We start from the raw sequence: 5,470 nt of genomic DNA on the forward strand, positions 1-5,470 counted from the left end.
AATATTCATTCTTTTGTCCCAACACATTAAAGAAATATATATTACACCTTTCACAACATACCACCATTTATGTAAAGCACCCAATTTCCACTGGAAAATTGGGTCCATTGGCAGACACTGAAATATTGAAATACATATTTTGTTGAAAAATGATAGCAATTAAGAATCTACATTTCCATGTTACATTTCAAAAAGCAAAATGTCACGTTAAACTCAAAAAAATTATAACTACCTAGCTTACACCCAAGTACACTCTATAAAATACTTCATCTTCATTCTTCCATTTACAAACAACACCAGTGACGCAACACACATTCGTCCTTATCATTGGCTCTATTTCTTAGTTAGCCTACCTTGTTCCAATTTGCATACTGTACCCCATTTATAGCACCTCTCAACAACCACTAATTCATTCTAGAAGCAAGATCGTCTCCAGAAAAACTCTATATAACCTCTATCAACCACTCATCAAGGTAAGCGTTCTCATCTTACACATAATACACTCCAAAACCAATTTTAATACCAACTACTTTTCACGAAGATTTCTTCTTATATTCGTTTGCTATTGCCGAAGCCAGTACTGCTAACAACACACTATCAACATAACTATTTTTATGCAAACTTTCATAACTTATTTGCCCTCTCCACATTGTTCCTAAGTTAGCAAACAATGTACTCAATTATTCATATTCCCCCGATTATCGAGACAAGGTTGATTCTTTTCTTTATTATTATTATTAGACCTACTATTTATTTTATTTTCCTTGCATTTTGGGAAAACTCCTACCAATCAAATAAGTGCCACCATACCATTTTCCGACCACTTGCATTTCTACTCACGCACATTTATATCTGTTACTTCCACGCGCTCCTCATCTTCTTTTAATCCAATTTTTACTGTGCTCACACAATATGCTAATGTTTTGCGTCTATACTTTCCTAATGCTTACAATTGCACGAGCATATGCTACAACAAAAAGACAAAAATAGGCTATAACTTAATCCACCATTTAACATTCCTTTAATTCATTATTTTTATCTACTCAACAATACCTGTTTTTTAACTACTCATCCCTGTATACTACAGCATACAGTCTTGCTTTTAATTAAATACTCGCCAAACCGCTTTCTTGTGTTTCCCATTTAAACAGCTTTTTTTGCCATGTCTATTTTAACTACGCCATAAATGCCTTTTTTTCACAAATATTTATCACTTGTTCGCATATATGCCTATAGCTTCGTTTCTCACCGTTTTTTTGTAACTACGCACATAAATGCCTTTAAATAAATAAATAAAAAAAATCACGCATCCGCATTAACGCCTATACCTTATGATATAAATCCATATATATTTTTCCACCGTGTTTTAATGGAATTATCCTACAATATAACATCAACTACACAGCAAACGCCATTACATAAACATACTATTCCTTTCTATGTAACACCTGCAGCTGTTCTCAAAATGGCGCCATCATCTCAAAATACTATATACTACAAATTCTCACTATATCACATGTGATAACAACCATAAACTCATTTCCACAACACATATAAGCTACTCTTTCTCTACACTCTAAAAATTGCTGGGTTGTTTTAACCCAACTTTGCATCAAATATGGACTAACCCAAGTTTTGGGTTAAAGTTTTAATTAAATCATTTAACCCTAACAGCTGGGTTAGTCCATATTTGACACAAAATTTGATTGAAACAATCCAGCATATTTTTGAGTGTACACTACCACACATATTACCATATCTACTGTCTATTGCTTTTTATTATTCATGGCATACTTTCTTCCAGATTATGGCTTCCTACACCTCTCCATCAAAAATCCCCAAAATACACCACCCTGAGACTGAATCAATTCATGACCGCCTCCAACTGATTGCTGTAAGCCATATTCTTTATTACCTTTGTTTATTCAACTAATATTAGCCTACTATATAGCATACATACAATTACCACCATTACCATTCATACTATTTTTAACACAGTTTTTTATTTGCTATTTGTATAGTACAAATGCCAAGATCCATCTGTCAACCCCAACGAAACAACGAAATCATGACACTCATGTCAAGCTGGCACAACCAAAACAAGGCTCTCCAGCAATGTGTCACTACACTTCGTTCAGAACTTCAAGACAAAAAAAAAAAAAAAACTCAGAAGCTCTAGCATCTGCAGAAATCAATGTTGCTACCAAAGACTTTTTCAAAGATGGTAATTACTTTTCACTTCCTGATTTGTTCTCATACATTTTACCTTTTCTGTACATTTGTTGTCTACAATGGCAATTAAACCTACATGTTTTCTTTTACAGAACAATGTGACATATCCACACAGACTATGCATGTCCCTACAACACTAACTGAACACTTACCTGAGACAAACACCATACAAGGTGATAACCACTCCCAGTCCAATAAACTTTAATTCATTACACATATCCTTTACTACAGTATATCACTTCAAACACTTATAACTTCCTCTTTTCCTTTTTTCAGAACTACAAGCTGCAACAAAGTCTTCTTTAAAACCTACTAAAGATATACAGAATGCTTAACCATACACTCATTATATTGTGACCACACTTTTTATACTGCACTGTTTTTTTCTTTTAAAACTATACAGATATTTATATTTCCACTTACTCTTAATCCACATTATTTTCTTTAAGCTCTTTTTTATTACAAATTGACATACTATTTGCCTATTCCACCTTAATAATTTATTATTGTTGGTGTTCTTAATCTTTGCATTTTCTACAATAAAAATATTTTTATCTCAGTCTTACTATCTTCATTACAAAACAAAAAAAATGCAATCTACACTCCCACAACACAATTGTATTGCTTCATTTACCTTCACAACACAGCTCTGCTATTTATTATGCAACAAAGCTACTATTATAAATAAAAATATGTCATGCTAAAACATTTAGGTACTTAAATTGCGAATTAATTTTGGATAGCTTGAACGGTTTTGCCGTGGTGATTTTTTGAAATAACAGTAAAAAGGGAAACATTACTTGTCTTGTATTTTTAAATTGCAGCTTCCTAACACTTTAAAACCTTTTTTCATACAGAGAACAAGTCATTCTGAGGAAATATGCATAGTTTCACAACTTTACAACACTGTATAGATAACAGAAAATTAAAAAACTGTCAGACATCTGATCTCACTCTGAGGCCACTCTCTCTGTGTGAGGGAAGGGAGGGGGTTGGTGACTGACTGTGTGTTGATTGTAGGGGAGGGGCTGGGTGACAGAGAAAGACACAGAGAGACTTATTGTTTTTAATGTTGTTGTTGTTAATGGTGGTGTTTTTTTCTTTCTTTCATTACAGTTTAAGACATCTCTTAGGCCTTATCCTTTTCTGACAGTTTTAGGGGCTGGGTGACACACACAGAGAGAGAGAAAGAGAGAGAGAGAGAGAGTTAACATCTCTTTAATCGCCAGAAAAAAAAAAAAAAAAATCAGTAATTTTTTTTTTTTTTGCAATTTCTGTATTGTTTTGAATAATTCTCATTGGGATTTAATAATTTTTGACTTTTCAGTCTGAGTTAGAACTCTTTTTTTTGACCCATTTCATCTGTAAAAGAAAATTGCCTTATAATTCTGCACACCTGAATATAAGGAGTTTTTCTCTTCCAGCCTTCATGGACAATTATATATCACTCATAAATTATTATATACAAAATTAATGGTAGTTATTAAGATTGATGTGGTTTGGAATTGGTAAAATGTGCTTGGAAAAAAAACATACTCGGTTACGAACGTAACCTCGGTTCCCTGAGATACGGAACGAGTACTGTGTATGGGAAAAGCTCCTTTTTTCCTCGATACTGAAGCCTTTTTTCAATAACGCAGTGCAACTGCACTGCCATTGGTTTAATATGTAAACTTTTTTAAACCAATGACAGCGCTGCATAGCTGCGCGAGCCTGTGGCAAAGCAGCGTGCCAAAGCCCGCCAAAATGGGCGGGGCGAATGGCTATATAAGCAGGCAAATCGCCGGAGGAAATCAGGTCATACGACTGAAGCGACGACACTGAAGCCGCAGCCTCGTGGCACGGCATATAACGCAGTACTCGTACCGTATCTCAGGGAACCGAGGTTATGTTAGTAACCGAGTACGTTCCCTTTCGAAACTTCACTCATACTGCGTATGGGGAACGAATTCAACCGCGCCGTGCCACAGTAGGGAACGACAAGACTTATCTTGAACACCATGGGGTCCAGAGGATAAGTGAGAGGGCCGGAGCCGTCGAACCCTTGACGCTATACTGCTAAGAGGGAGCTAGCTCCCTGGAGGTGGTATGATGACGGAGTCTGATAGAGGCCGTCGTATCAAACTGAAAGAACCCGAGCGTGCAAGGTCGGCATGTCCAAGTTATAGAATCTGACAAAAGTGGACGGCGAGGACCAGCCGGCCGCCTCACAGATGTCCTTGATAGAGACACTACTAGACCAGGCCCATGAAGAGGCCATCCCTCTAGTAGAGTGGGCTCTTACTCCTATGGGGCACTCAAGGCCCATAGAGGAGTAACATAGAGCGATAGCTTCAACTATCCAACATGAGAGGAGTTGCTTTGAGACCGAAGGCCCCTTGGTGCGGCCACCAAAGCAGACAAAAAGCTGGTCAGATTGCCTGAATGGCTGTGACCGCTCAATGTATATCCTCAAAGCCCTCACTGGGCAGAGCAAATCCAGCTCTCGCTCACCTGACAACGGAGGCAGAGCTGAGAGGGAAATTACTTGAGCTCTGAATGGCGTCGAGAGCACTTTAGGGACGTAGCCATGCCTGGGTTTTAAAATGACCTTCGAGTCATTGGGCCCAAACTCAAGGCATGCAGGGCTCACCGAGAGGGCCTGCAAATTGCCAACACGCTTGACCGATGCTAGAGCAAGTAGCAGAGCGGTTTTGAGCGTCAGGGGCCGAAGGTCAGCTGACCGCAGCGGTTCAAAGGGAGGTCCTTTGAGTGCTCCAAGGACCGTGTGAAGGTCCCAAGTGGGAACGGTGAGAGGACGTGGGGGCTTCAACTGCCTAGAACCTCTCAGGAAACGCACAATGAGGCTGTTTCGACCCACTGATTGGCCAGCAATAGGAGCATGAAATGCTGCAATGGCTGCTACGTAAACCTTGAGCGTGGAAGGGGTGAGACCCTTGTCTAGACGCTCTTGGAGAAATGACCGTATCGGAGATACATCACACTCAACAGGGTTTTCGTTTCGTGCTGAGCACCAGTCAACGAAGACTGACCATTTCTAGGCGTAGAGTGTAGACGGGGCTCTTGCCTGAGCAATGGTGTGTAGCACGTCCCCGGGGAGGCTCAGAGGCTCCCATCGAGGGACCATACATGCAGAGCCCAGAGTTCTGGCTGTGGATGCCAGATTGTCCTGTTCGCCTGAGAGAGGAGGTCCCGCCTCAGAGGGATCGACCATGGGGCTTTCATGGAAAGCCTGAAT

The 5,470-nt window shown here is 39.2% G+C and overlaps 1 long non-coding RNA gene across 1 annotated transcript; it reads left to right on the forward strand.

Annotated features, from left to right (window-relative positions):
• The first annotated feature begins 216 nt into the window (after nucleotides 1-216).
• On the forward strand, nucleotides 217-2,055 carry LOC122138512. Its single transcript, XR_006155639.1, has 3 exons — nucleotides 217-473; nucleotides 1,805-1,894; nucleotides 2,022-2,055. It is a non-coding gene; the product is annotated as an uncharacterized LOC122138512 (long non-coding RNA).
• The last annotated feature ends 3,415 nt before the right edge of the window (nucleotides 2,056-5,470 follow it).

This window comes from Cyprinus carpio, chromosome A3, assembly GCF_018340385.1.
Source record: "Cyprinus carpio isolate SPL01 chromosome A3, ASM1834038v1, whole genome shotgun sequence".
NCBI classification, from domain to species: Eukaryota; Metazoa; Chordata; class Actinopteri; order Cypriniformes; family Cyprinidae; genus Cyprinus; species Cyprinus carpio.